This window comes from Balaenoptera borealis, assembly GCF_965194805.1.
Source record: "Balaenoptera borealis genome assembly, chromosome: 19".
NCBI classification, from domain to species: domain Eukaryota; kingdom Metazoa; phylum Chordata; class Mammalia; order Artiodactyla; family Balaenopteridae; genus Balaenoptera; species Balaenoptera borealis.
In genome coordinates this window covers 52,755,375-52,769,646 of record NC_138878.1, presented here as the reverse complement: position 1 = coordinate 52,769,646, position 14,272 = coordinate 52,755,375, and the positions used below count along the sequence as shown (strand labels likewise).

The 14,272-nt window shown below is 43.9% G+C and overlaps 1 protein-coding gene across 3 annotated transcripts in view; it reads left to right on the top strand.

Moving 5' to 3' along the window:
• Positions 1-14,272, top strand: part of ATP4A (ATPase H+/K+ transporting subunit alpha) — a gene marked incomplete at its 5' end in the record, with an annotated part of 100,561 nt that overhangs the window by 25,972 nt on the left and 60,317 nt on the right. The window lies entirely within an intron of this gene.

Below are 14,272 nucleotides of genomic sequence, written 5' to 3'. Positions count from 1 at the left end.
AACATCCCTGACTTGCTAAACAAAATGTGATAGCCTCCTAACCCTCATGTACAGCGAGAAACAACTTCACCAACCCCATGTGAGAGCCTTCACTGTTGTCCTGTGAGGACAAGTGGGCCGCTGTAACACATCCCCAGACCCTCCCTAACATTGTCAGTAACCTCTTCATTTCACACACCAACCATTTATAACATCTCTTTGGCACCTACAAGTCTTCGCTACCTGCAGTTACCTCTGGACTGATACCCTCTATGAATGCTCTCCACAGATCATCCAGAGCACCCCCAGTGACCAAGCCAAAAACCCCAGGCTGACTCCCATCTAGTTTGCACTTTCTCTTACAAAAGCCCACTTACCTCTCATGACAGCCCTCAGTGAGCCAGTTTAACAGCCCACTTGCCCTGATATAGCCAGTCTTTCCTGACGTGGTCCCTCTGTCCCGATATGACCCCTTTGTACTATTATGATAACTTCACTGTCCTCCATAACCCCAAATGTTCTGATTTCCCCCCAGTGTCCTTCCAAGCCTTCCTCACTGTCATGAAACAGACTCCTTTGCATGCTGCTAGATCCCCTGTCTGCTCTGATAACATGTTTTTTCCTGTCCCCTTCCATCCACGGTTGTCCCAATACTCCCTTCTCAACAGAGCCCGTTATCTGTACCACCTGCATCATGCCCTGTCTCTCCGAAGGGTCCCCCCATCACTGCACCTGTCTTTCTGTCCCCAAATAACAGCCTCACTGCCTAGCGATTGTGCACAAGTTTAAAATCACCTCAGAGGGAAGCTTCTGCCCACCCCACCTCTGGGCCAGTCTGCCCAGCATCCTGATTGGCTCCACACCTCTTGAGGGTGTGGCTTTTTAGTTCCAGGCCTCACCTTGTTCTTGGACTTGCCCCAGAATATCCAGCAACCAGGTCTATCTCTGCATTCCTGGGGCTCCAGGTTCTGAATTTCAGAGTGCAGGGCTGAGTCAAGGATGTTGGTGGATGTCTGAAGCAGAGTGAACTTAGGGGTGGCCTTATGATTTGAGGGTGTCCAGGTCTGGAGGTACCCAAGTTCCCAAGCCGACTCCTGTTTTATGAAGGTGGCCAGGTCCAGAGGTCCCTGAGCTCTGGGTTCGTCAGTTATCAGGGTTCAGAGTTGCCTGAATTAGTCCATTTTTGTGGGTGTCTGTTGGGTCGCAACCTCAGGAGTTTCCCATGTGAAATCTGAACCTGGCCCCCCATACATGGAGGATAGACCGATAAAAGAGGCAGGCCACTCCAGATTGGTAGGTGTAAGTTTTGATAAGCAAGGAAACTTACATACCAGGCTGGTCTTGGGCAGCTGTAGGATGAGCAGATCTCTGCGCCTGCCTGCCAGCATCTTAAAAGTTTAAATAGAGACCTTAACTGGGTTCAGTCTTGTATTCAGCCCAGATGGTCTCAACGACACCTTACTCTCTAAAGGCTACGTTCCTTGGAAAGGTTCCCACTGTGGCAGCGGTGGGCAGAGTGTACATTCCCAGGACAGGGGAGGGGTAAGGAGCTTCTGATTGCCCGAGTCTAGCTTGTGGGTAAACCGGTGGTCACATCCTCTTGATGACTTCCTCCAGCAGTGGCCTGGTCTGGAGGTGTCTGAGTTCTGTGGCCCTCTTGTTATGAGGTGTCTGGGTCCAGTGGTATTTACGTTCTGGGTTGTCCTCTACTCCTGAAGGTGACCAGGTACAGAGGATGAGGGCAAACCTGCAAAAGAGACTGTGAAAGAGCTGCCAGCAGTTAGGAGGAGAATGGAGAACTTTTCCTCAGAAGCCACGTGAAGAATATATTTGCAGATGGAGGGAGAGATCAAGTGGACCAACTGAGGGACCCAGAAGATGAGTCCCGGAAGGTGAAGAGCTGGAAACATTTGTCAGAGGAAACTAAGGACTACTACGCACCCAGACAACAACTCTGCACCATCAAGTGTACCTGCACATATGGAGTGAAGTGCAAAATACACACAGGATTGATTTACAGCAACATGAGTTCAGTGGTTTCTTCCAGAGATGGAGGGAGGGAAGAACGGAATAGAGAAGAAGGGGACAGGGGCTTCATTTGTACTGACAACATTTTATTTCTAAAAAGAAAAGATCTGATGCAAATATAGGAAAATGCTTGCATCTGTTAAATCTGGATGGTACATGGGGGTCTGTTAGACTCTTTTTCTATACAGTTTTTAGATTTGAAACCTTTATCTAAATAAATTAAGAAATTAAAATTTTTTAAAAAGTGAAGAAGAACATTCTGGTTGTTCTGTGGAGGTTGGGTCAGAGGAGGAGGCTGAGACCAGGGCATGGACCAGGGCAGATGATGGCAGGGCTGAAGCATAGCAGGGGGCTAGTGGGAGAGATAGTTTTGTTCAGTAATATGTCCCCTGTGCCTGGCACAACGACAGATGCACAATAAAAGTTTGCTAAATGAAAGAACAACTCACAGCCCTGTCTTGTGGTGAGTCTGCCTTCCCCTCTGGACTGTGGATTTCCTGAGGGCAGAGGTGGGGTCTGTCTTGGTCACTGATGTGTTCCCAGTATCATCCAGCACAGAGACAGGGATGGAGGGGGTTGGGAGGTTCTACAGGACGGTGGCTGTATGAGCAAAATATTCCTGTGAGCAGATCTTTGTCAGATGGAAGGTGAAGAACGAGTGTTGGGTTTCCTCATCAGGAGAGGTGGAAATAGGGAACATCTTTGAGATTTTTTCATAAGCACCTACAAGGATTCTTACCGGGAGGAGGAGAGAACCCTACCTATTTTGGAGAGTGGGAGATATGTGACATTACTTACTGCCACATTGGCCTCCTTTTTTTCCCTTGAATTGCCAAGCTCATTCCAGCTTATGGACCTTTCCACTTGTTATTCCCACTCTGTGGGAACTCTGTTCTCACAGTTCTTGGAACAGCTCTCACACTTTGGCTTCAGTGTCTCAGCTCAGGGAAGATCTTAGAAAGATGTCCATTGGCTGCCTAGTCTGGGACTACATTTCCCGGAGGTTCCTGCATTCAGATGAGGCCATGAGACTAGTTCTGTCCCATGGACTGAAAGCAAAATGATAGTTGGTACTTTAGGTTTAAGGCTTTATTAAAAAAATTTTACCCTGCTATTTGAGTTATAATTGACAAAATTGTAATATATTTAAACTGTACAGCATGGTGATTTAATATGCATATACACTGTGGAGATATTACTACAAAAAGTTAATTAATACATCTATTACCTCTATAGTTACCTTTGGTGAGACTGCTTAAGATCTACTCTCAGCAAATTTTAATATATAATATGGTATTGTTAACCATAGTCACCTTGTTATATAGTACACCCTCAGACCTTTTTCATCTTAGAACTGAAAATTTGTATGCTTTTACCAACCTGTCTCCATTTTCTCCACCACCCAGCTCCTGGAAAACACTATTCTACTTTCTGTTTCTATGAGTTTGACTTTTTAAGATTCCACATAAGTGATATCACACATTGTCTTTCTCTGTCTGACTTATTTCACTTAGCATAATGCCTTCAAGTTGCATTCATGTTGTTACAAATGGCAGTATTCATATTTTTCATTAATTTCTCAAATTGATAATTTTTATTTGTATATTGCCCACTAGCTCAATTGTGGAGTATGATCTGTTTTTGATATCTTCAATCTGTCATGGACTGATCCTTTTGGTCTATACCCTGTTCAACAAGACAAGGCTCTTGATCATAAACTTGGATGTCATAACAATGTCAGATTGCTGTGTTTCTAAGCACTTACTAGCAATTTCTGTACTTATCTTGTTGCAGACCATTAACAGTTGGTGGACCAGTACTGTCAATGCTTTAGCTTATTACCCTGTTTTATTTTCTCCATAGCATTTTCCATTCCCTGTAATTATCTTGTTTATTTAATGGTCTATTTGTTTATGGTTTTCTTCCCACTAGAATGTAAGCTCCATCAGAAAGTAGTCTTATTTACCTTGCTCTTGCAAGTTCCCTAGTAGTACAGTGTCTGGTACATCATAGGTGCTCAAAAAGTATTGCTGAATAATGATTAAATCACAAGCATGGGTGTTGGTGGGGAGAGGAGGCAACCATAGCTGTTATAGAAGTTCTTTACAATTTGACCCGAATTTTAACCAGTTCACTGATAGATATTTGACTACCTGGTTTTCTGGTAGACCCCAATTACCCCAGGTTAGGTGTGGCCTTTTACAACCCATTTCCCTATGTTTCCCCCATTAGAGATGAAACCACTCTGGACTGTCACTGTCTGGTTTAAAGGTTCTGAGGGGGTGTGGTTGAATCTGTAGTGATGACTGCTATGTCCCCCGAGTCATGAAGCACAGTCAAGTCCCTTGTTGGGCATAAACAGATTTATGGCATGAATGCATGCCTGTGGGCAGGAGGGGAGGCTGCCCTGGGGAAAGAGTGCCCTCCCTTGTCTCCCATGGCCCAATCTTGGCAGGGTCCAGAGTTGGTCTTGTGCTCTAGTCCAGTGGGCTGCCTGAACTACCACTTCCTTTCCCCGTCAACCACCTCAAGGTGCTGGGTCAGGCTGGCAACACTTTTTACTCCCAACCATGAGGAGATGGTGTCCCATTTGGTCAAATGAATACTTAGAGCCACGGTAAGTCACACATATATATTTGGTGTTGTTTTCATGAGCTGGAGAGGAGGTTACTGAGAAATTACAAATGCTAGGATTGCAACCGAGATGAAGACAAGGAAGATGCAGAGTATGCCAATACATCCCATAACAATTGCTGAGACTGCAAATGTGAAGGCTTTCTGGGAGGTCTCGGCGGCCAACGCAGTTTCATTGTTACTGATGTGGTTCCTCGTCTGAGTTGGACGGGAGAGGTGGAGGAGGAGTAGTTGGACTTAAAAGGGTTATTGAATAGGGGTGAGCCATGGGTCTGTAGGGGCACAGGGTAGGATCTGAACACACAGGAGGGAGAACATGGATACTGTTCAGGGTCAGGGCCAGGATGGAGAGGGAGGGGAGGGAGAGGATTGGCATGATTCAGATTCCCACCTGTAAAGAGTAGTACATGGCTGCAGTGCCTAAGGGACAACACATCATGTAGGCCAAGATCGCCAGCAGGTGGTGGTCTTTGGGGGGCTCCTCAGACATAATTTCAGATGACTAGGGGCAGGGAGTGGGTTATAGCTTAATATGGCTTCTGGACTCTAATGTCCCCTCTGACCTCCTCTCAACATACTTCTCCTTGGCTCGTATAAGATCTTCACTGACCCCCTTGAAAACTCTCACCAGCTCACTCTAACTCCCACCATCTCTCCTCTTAGCATCTCCCTATCCTCTTTAATACCTCCTTGTCCCCAGAACTCCCAGCCCATGGCCCCCCCTTCATGCCCTATAACTCCTCTCTGTTCTCTGTAACATTTTCCCTGTCTCCTCTAAGCTCCTCCCTGTCTTCTATAACCGCCTTGCTGATCTCTACAGTACGTCTCTCTTGGCTCCTTCCATTGTCCCTACAAAATCCCTTACTGACTCTGATGACTCTCACTTGGCCTCCTTGTACCTCAACTGACCCACTGGCACACTTTGTTCCTATTAACACCCTCATGTTCCCCAAGCAACCTTCTCTTTGTTCCTATAAACCACCCTACTAAGAAGACCCTCACTCAACACTTTATCTTTTCATGTGTAAAACCTTCATTGTCCCTGTAAACACTTTCACCCTATAAAACTTCTAATGTCTTTAATAGCTCTCTGTTTGACCCTATGAATCTGTCATGGTCCTGTTATGACCCTTATTGTTCACCCATAAACTCCTCCCTTCTCCCCTCCCCCATAACGTCTCATTTGCCTCCTCTAAGACCTTCTTTGAGCCACTCTCCTTGTCCACTCATAGCCTCCTCTCTGTCCCCTTATAAAGACCCACCCTGTTCCTCCTAACACCTTCTCTCTACCTCTGAAATGAGCTTGGTGATCCTTTGAATTCCTTCTCCCTCCACTAATTACAACCTCCCAGTTCTCCAAAATCCATTCTCCCTAAATATTTCTCCTTGCCTCTTGATTCCCCTACCCCCTCTAACTCTCTTTCTCCCTCCCGTCACCTCATAAATTCTCTCCCTGCTCCTTCAGATATCCCTCCCTCACCTCCATTAGGGCATCTGGATCTGGCATTACCAAGGTTACATACAGCCTGTCCCTCACTCCAACCTGCCAGGGTTTACCATGGAGATAAGACAGGCCCCGCCTCCTATTCTATCATTCTACTCCTATTGACTGATTGGAGGTTGTGTGCTAGGGTGGGGGAAGCCAATACTCACTTGGCTGCTGATTGGTCTGAGGAAGTTCAGGCTCCTCCTATTCTCTCTGATGATTGATCAATCCCAGCAAGGGAAAGACACCAGTTGGTGCAAGAGTGATGTGAGCCTAGGAGTCTTAGGTTGCTTCAGGCACCTTGAGAGGGGTCATTTAACAAGTTGGAGTCAGGTTCTTCAGCAGTGCAGGGTGATCTTTGTGAGAATTTATATGCTTATTTGCCACCTGTATATCCCCTTTGATGAAGTATCAGTTTGTCTTTCTTCCATAAAGAAAAAATTGGTTTGTTTTTATTACAGTTAAGTTTGAGGGTCATCTATATATTTTGGATACAAGTCCTTTGTCAGATATGTGATTTGCAAATATTTTCTCTGGGTCTGTAGCTTATCTTTTCATTTTCTAACAATGTTCATTGCAGAGCAAAAGGATTTAATTTTGATAGAGTTTAAATTACGTTTTTCTTTTCTGGAGGTGTTCTGGCATCATGTCTAAGAACTCTGCTTAACCCAGGGTCAGGAGGATTTTCTCCTATGTTTTCTTCTAAAAGTTTGATAGATTTACATTTAGATCTATGATACATATTGAGTTTATACTTGTATAAGATGTGAGGTTTTAGTTGAGATTATGTTTTGCATAATGGTGGTCCAATTAAACACCATAAAAAAACCTATTCTTGCTTTGATAAATTGCCTTTGGACTCCTTTCTAAACAAATAAATTGGACAAATATGGCCAATAAATATACTGTGGGTCTCTTTCTACACTCCTTTTTCTGTTCTGTTGACCTGTGTTCACCCATTTGCCAATACCACACTGCCTTATTAATGTAGATTTATAGCGATTCTTAAAATTGGGTAATGTGAATACTCTAACTTTATTCTTCTTTTTCAGAATTGTTTTGACAATGCTTGGCTACATCTACAAATCTTGCTAGTTTTTTTTTTAACAGGAGTTGCATTAGAGTTTCCTAACAATTGGGGAGAGATGTTGAGCCTTCCAATTCACGACTGTGGAAAGGCTCTCCATTTATTTAGAACTTCTTCTTTGATTTCTTTTTTTTTTTTCTTTTTTTGGCCGTGTCACACGGCTTGTGGGATCTTAGTTCTCTGACCAGGGGTCGAACCAGCATCCTCAGCAATGAAAGCGCAGAGTCTTAACCACTGGACTGCCAGGGAATTCCCAAGACCTCTTTGATTTCTTTCAGCAGCACTTGTAGTAACACACACAGCTTGTATAAATAACATTTTAGATTTACACCCAACTAATTGCTTATTTGGGGGCTATAGAAAATGTATTGCAAACCGAACCTTGCTAAACTCATTTTACCAATTCTAGGTTTTTTGTTTGTTTGTTTTTGTTTTTTTTTTATGTTTTTTATTTGTGTGTGTCTGTGTGTGTATTCCTTGGGACTTTCTGCTTAGAAATTATGTCATCTGCAAATAAGGGTAGTTGTTATTTCTTCCTTTATTATTTGTATGCCCTTTCTTTTTTCTTTTTCTGACGTATTGTGCTGATTAGGACTTCCAGTCTGATGTGGAATAGTGGTGGTGAGAGTAGACATCCTTGCCTTGTTGCATATATTAGGGGAGAAATTCTTCCCTCTTTCACCACCACATATGATGTTAGCTATAGGTTTTCTGTAGATGTCCTTTATCAGGATGAGGAAGTTCCCTGTTAGTTCTGGTTTGCTGTTTTTATTGTAAATGGATATTAACTTATCTCAGATGCCTTTTCTGTATCAATTGATCATGTGGTTTTCCTTTTTTAGACAGTTAATATAGTGGATTACATTGATTTTCTAATATTGAACCACGTTTGCATTGTTGGGAGAAACCCCAATTGGTGATATGGTATATTCTATTTATATACTTCTGTTTTTGGTTTTCTATTATTTCTTTGAGAAATTTTCTATCTATATTCATAAGAGATATTGGTCTGTAGTGTTTTATACACAGTCTATGTCTGGTTTTAGTATCAAGACAATGCTGGCCTCAAAAAATGAGTTGGGAAATACTCTCTCCTCTTCTATTTTCTGGAAAAGATTGTGTGGAAATGATGTTATTTGTTTGGTAATAATTTACCAGTGAAACCATCTGGGTCTGGAGATTTTTATTTCAGAAGTTTTTTATTTACAAAATCAATTTCTTTAATAGATACAAAGTTACTCAAATAATCTCTTTGTCCTTGATCTGTTCTGAGTTTTTGTTTTTGAAGAATGGGTCAGTTTACTCCAAAGGTGTAGAATTTATGTGTGAAGAGTTGTTTCTATCAGCAGTAGTCCCTTATTTTCCCGTTAATGTCTCAGGGGTCTGTAGTGATATTTTCTCCTTCATTTCTTTTTTTTTTAATAAAAAAAATTTTTTTTAATATAACAAAGTGAATCAGCTATACATATACATATATTCCCATATCTCCTCCCTCTTGCGTCTCCCTCCCAACCTCACTATCCCACCACTCTAGGTGGTCACAAAGCACCGAGCTGATCTCCCTGTGCTATGCAGCTGCTTCCCACTAGCTATCTATTTTACATTTGTTAGTATTTATAAGTCCACGCCACTCTCTCATTTCGTCCCAGCTTACCCTTCCCCCTCCCCGTGTCCTCAAGTCCATTCTCCACGTCTGCATCTTTATTCCTGTCCCGCCCCTAGGTTCTTCAGAACCATATTTATATATATATATATATATTTTTTTTTTTATTTTTTAGATTCCATATATATGTATTAGCATATAGTATTTGTTTTTCTCTTTCTGACTTACTTCACTCTGTATGACAACTCTAGGTCCATCCACCTCACTACAAATAACACAATTTCATTTCTTTTTATGGCTGAGTAATATTCCATTGTATATACGTGCCACATCTTCTTTATCCATTCATCTGTCGATGGACACTTAGGTTGCTTCCATGTCCTGGCTATTGTAAATAGAGCTGCAATGACCATTGTGGTACATGACTCTTTTTGAATTATGGTTTTCTCAGGGTATATGCCCAGTACTGGGATTGCTGGGTCTTATGGTAGTTCTATTTTTAGGTTTTTAAGGAACCTCCATACTGTTCTCCATAGTGGCTGTATCAATTTACATTCCCACTGACAGTGCAAGAGGCTTCCCTTTTCTCCACACTTGACTACTGAAAGGACTAGAAACAATGACCAACTGTAGCTTTCAGATTTTAATTTTGGCATTCTCACAGGCAAGGGAATAAAACACAAAGTTCAGGAAGTGCCAAAGCTGGGGACTCTGACAAAACATCCCCCATTGTTCGCTGATACTCCAAAGAGCCACAACCTCAGCTTAAAGGTCAACATAAAGAAACCAACTAAAACATGGACTTGTAGCTTGGCTTCATCCATCATCTGATGGATGGCTTCGCCCATCAGCCTCAGGTGTTCACTTAGATATAGACCCCAGACTAATAGACGTCCCATGCTTGGAAGAAACAAATGGAAATCCACTATGGAGGAAAATAAGATCATTCTAGGCCTCAAATTATTCTTAGAAATATCTTCAAACACAGTGCCAAACTCATAAAGATAACCAGGCCCATATGAAAATAAGGACCCATGAGAAAGAAAGAACAGAAACAAAAGAAAATAGACACAGAAGCATAAACACTTCAAATAGTGGCATTATTAGCTACAAGCATGCAAACCATGTGCAGAGAAATAAACACAAGTTTGAAAATTTTAGGGAAGAAATTGGAAACTGTTTGAAGTGACAGAGATTTGAGAGAAAACCAAACAAATTCTCGAGCTGAGAAATATCAGGAATTGATAGGAAGAATCCCATGGATGAGATTAACAGGAGATTAGACACAGATGAAGAGAGAAATTGTAACCAGAAGACAGGTCAGAAAAAAACTAAAGAGACCGCAGTATGGAGGGAAAAAAGGAAGAGGTTCTGTCGTACATGTGACTAGAATCCCAGAAAGAAGAGAAGAGAATGGCACAGAGGAAGCATTTGAAGAAATAATGACAAGGAATTTTCCAGAACTAATGACTGACATCAGACCGTGGACTAGTTCAAGAAGTCCAGTGAACCCCAAACAGGATAATTACAATTCACATCTAATTATAGTAATACTTTAGCAACACTGCAGAAAACCATAGGCAGAGAGGAAATATTAAAATCAGTTCCTTCAGTGGAATGACAGACCGATGGCTGACTTCTAAACAGCAAGAAAATGAAGCTCAGAAGATGGTAGAATGATTATCTTCAACATCTGAAATAAACTAACTGCCAACCAAAACTTACATGCACAGCAAAAATATTCTTCAAGAATGAAGAAACTGTGTGCCTGTGGTGAGGGCCTACAGCCACAGGAATGCACATGGATAGCCAGGGCTCCCACAGCTGCTTGTCAGCCCAGTTCCCGGGGCCCTGTCTCCTCTCACTGGCCTGCACTGCTGGGACCACCTGCAGCTAGCCCCTCCAGCCGTGCCCCTGCATGCTGCTGGCCGAACTCCCGGCACCGGCCTCCGCTGCCATGCACCTGGGGCAAGACCTTGCAGCCACAAGCGTGCTGCCAAGAGCCAGGAGCCCGGCAGCTGAGAGCGTGCCCCTAACTGGGCCTGGCCCTTCCTGATGGCTGGCCCCTGCCACCACGTGTGTGTCTGAAACTGATGCCTGCCCCTACACAGGCACCCGCAGCCAGCCTGCCACAGCCAAGTGGGTGCACCCCACTGGCTCCGGCCACCACAGATGCCTGCCCTGGTCCCTAACCGCTGGACATACAGGTGTTGCTGAGAACCCCAGCAGGACTTGCAGACACAGAAGACCCCTCTCCCACCACGGCACTCACCAAGGACCATGCAGTCGTTGATGTTGTGGGCACAGTGGCCCTGCCCCCATACCACCCCATTGCCCCAGTATGTCACCTCACTGTCTTCTATAATTCAATTAGAGTTGCCCGATTTCTCTCCCTTCTTGACTGCCCCTTCTTATCCCCCACAGCCCTCCCTGACACCCAGTGACCCTTTCCCTGTCCTCCGTAAGACTGTTTCTGCCCCCTCATGCATTTTCTCTGTCCTACTTTAATCTATCCCTGTCCTCCCAGAATTGTTTCTTGTTCCTTGATCACCTCTAGACTTTTGCAGCTATAATGGCACCTGTTTCCTTGTAACACCCCATCCCTCACTACTCTCTCTCTATCCCCGTACATTACCTCCCCCTTTAAGTTGCAGTGTGTTCCCCTATCAACTCTCCTAGTCCTCCTCTAATCCTCTCCCATTCCCCCTCTAATCCTCTCCCATTCCCCCGTCCCAGTCCTCCCTTACCTTGAGCCTGGTCCCCTGCCAGTCTCTTTTCTATATCCCCTAACCAGCTCTCTTTCCTCCTAACCCCTTCTCTGTCCAGACATGATCCTACTGCCTCGATCCCTTAACTTAACCAACTCTTTCTAGATGGCACTCCACTTACCTCATTAAGGCCCCAGGGCCATGCCTTCAATTCCTCAGGCCTGGAGAGGGCGGTGGGGTGTGACGTCATCGGGCGCGATCTGTTTACCAACATGGACTTCGCCTTTAATTTCCGCAATGGGATTGGTTATTGAAATATAAACGGCAGAGTCCCAAATGTTTCGTTCAGATTTCTGCTCCATTTGAGGACTCTAGGCCTCTGTCACCTAGGAAACGTCTTCTGAATGAGTGAATTGGGTGGGGTTTCAGTAATTTGCATCTATCCTCCAGTTTGAACTCCTGATTGGTTCAACATGTAGAATATGTGGGTCTAAGGCACAAGTATACTATATTCCTGACTGAACCTCTGATTGGTTCCAGGCATGCAGAAGGCAGGATTTATTAATTCACTGAACATATTTGAATTTAGCAACTTACTGTGTGCCAGGCCCTGTGTTCAGCCCCCAGGGAACAAGTGGTGACCAAGGCAGACAAGGCTGTGGCTCTCCTGGAGCTCACAATTCACAGGGGACATGGAGGGTCAACAGCCAAATAAACTAGGTGACTTCAGAGTGGACCAATGACTAAGAAGGGAATAACTAGAAGGAAGGGGGGGCACCTAGGAGAAGTGGAAAAAGAGAAAGCTCTCTGCAGAGGGGCCACTGGAGCTGAGATGTGCAGGATGAGTTAGCCAAGAGGAGATCTGGGGGAAACGAAAGAGTTCCAGGCAGGGGAGCAGCAAGTGCAGAGGTCCTGAGTTGGGAGAGAGGTGTGTGTGTTCCAGGAGCGGGAGCGAGAGCACTGTGGCTGGAGTCGGGGAGGCATGAGAGAGGGTGTGAGGGGGGCAGAAGCAGACGAGGCAGGGCTTGGACATCTGAGTGAGAGATCTGGATTTCATCCTAAGAGCCACGGGAACCTGTTGGAAGATGTCGATCTGAAAGAGATGTGATGTGATTTAGATTGTGGAGCAGCTCTGGCTGCCCAGAGCAGGATGGAGAGTGGGAGGCAGCAGGCCCTTGATTTGCCAGGAACCTCAAACCCCCCAAAGCAGAAGCTGGGCACGAGGGTGAGCAGAGCAGGTGTCAGCAAGGGGCCCCACTTCCGACCTTCGCAGTAGTATTCTCTGAGACGAGGCCTGACTGGCTCTGGTCTGTCCGCTTTCTGGCTGTGTCAGGGCTAAGCTGGGGACCTCTCCTGCTCCCTGCCAGCCAGCTGGGGTATAGGTTCCGAGCCCTCCCCAGGAAAAGCCAACAGTCCCTTGGCCAGATGATCAAGGTTAACATTACTAGTGACAAATCATGTTGACCTGATGTACTCCCTGATGAGAAGTGATGAAACGTGCACTTCACCTCTGGATGTTCTTCCCCCAAACCTGTAATCTCCATCTAAGATTGAGAAAAACATTACACCCACCCTAAATTGAAGGACATTATCCAAATACCTGACTCCAAATAGGTTTTTAAATTTTAGCCATTCTAGTGAGTGTGTGATGACATCGTCATTTTTATTGCATTTTCAATCTAACATGCAGTAAAATTGACCTTTATTAGTGTACAGTTCAATGACGTTGATACACAGAGAGATAGATTTGTGTAACCACCATCAAAATCAGGATATGGAAGGGCTTCATTACCCCAGAATATCTCCCTTGGGCTATCCCTTCACAGTCACACCCCCACTCCTCTATCCCTGGCCACCACTGATCTGTCAGCATAGTTTTGTCTTTGTGAGAGTGCCACCCGAAAAGGAATCACACAGTGTTTAACTTTTGAGACTGGCTTTTTTTCACTTGGCATAATGCCTTGGAGATTCATCCAAGTTGATGCATGTATGAAGTTCATTCCTTTGATTGCTAAGTAGTGTTTCACTGCATGAATGTACAACAATTTGTTTATCCATTCACTGTATAGAGCTGCCATAACTATTCACGTACAGGTTTTTGTGTGAACTTAAATTTTTATTTCTCTAGGGTAAATACCCAGGAATGGAACTGGAGGGTCTTAGGGCAATTGTACATTGAACTTCATAAAGTGTCAAACTATTTTCCAGAGTGGCTGTGCCTTTTTGTATTCCATCCAGCAATGTGTGAGAGTTCAGGTTACTCTGCATTCCAACTAACACTTGAGATTGTCAGGGTTTTTTGATTTTTGTTTTTTTTCAGCCATTTTATTTAGCCACACTTACTAATGTAAGTAATGTAGTGGGACCTCACAGTGGTTTTAACTTGCATTTCCCTAATGTCCAATGAGGTTGAATATCGTTTCCCGCGTTCATATGCCTTCCTCATATCCTCTTTGGTGAAGTGTGTTTTCAAGTTTTTCTGCCCATTTTCCCCCAGCTTTATTGAGATATAATTGACATATAACACTGTGTAAGTGTAAAGTGTACAACCTGTTGATTTGATCACTTATATATTGCAAAATGATTACCACTGGAGCATCAGCAAACACCTCCATCATGCTGCATGATTACCATTTCTTTTTTGTGCTGAGAACATTTAGATCTAATTTCAGAGCAATTGTCAGGTATATATATATATATATATATATATAATATATTATAATAAAATAATAGCATGTAATATAAAT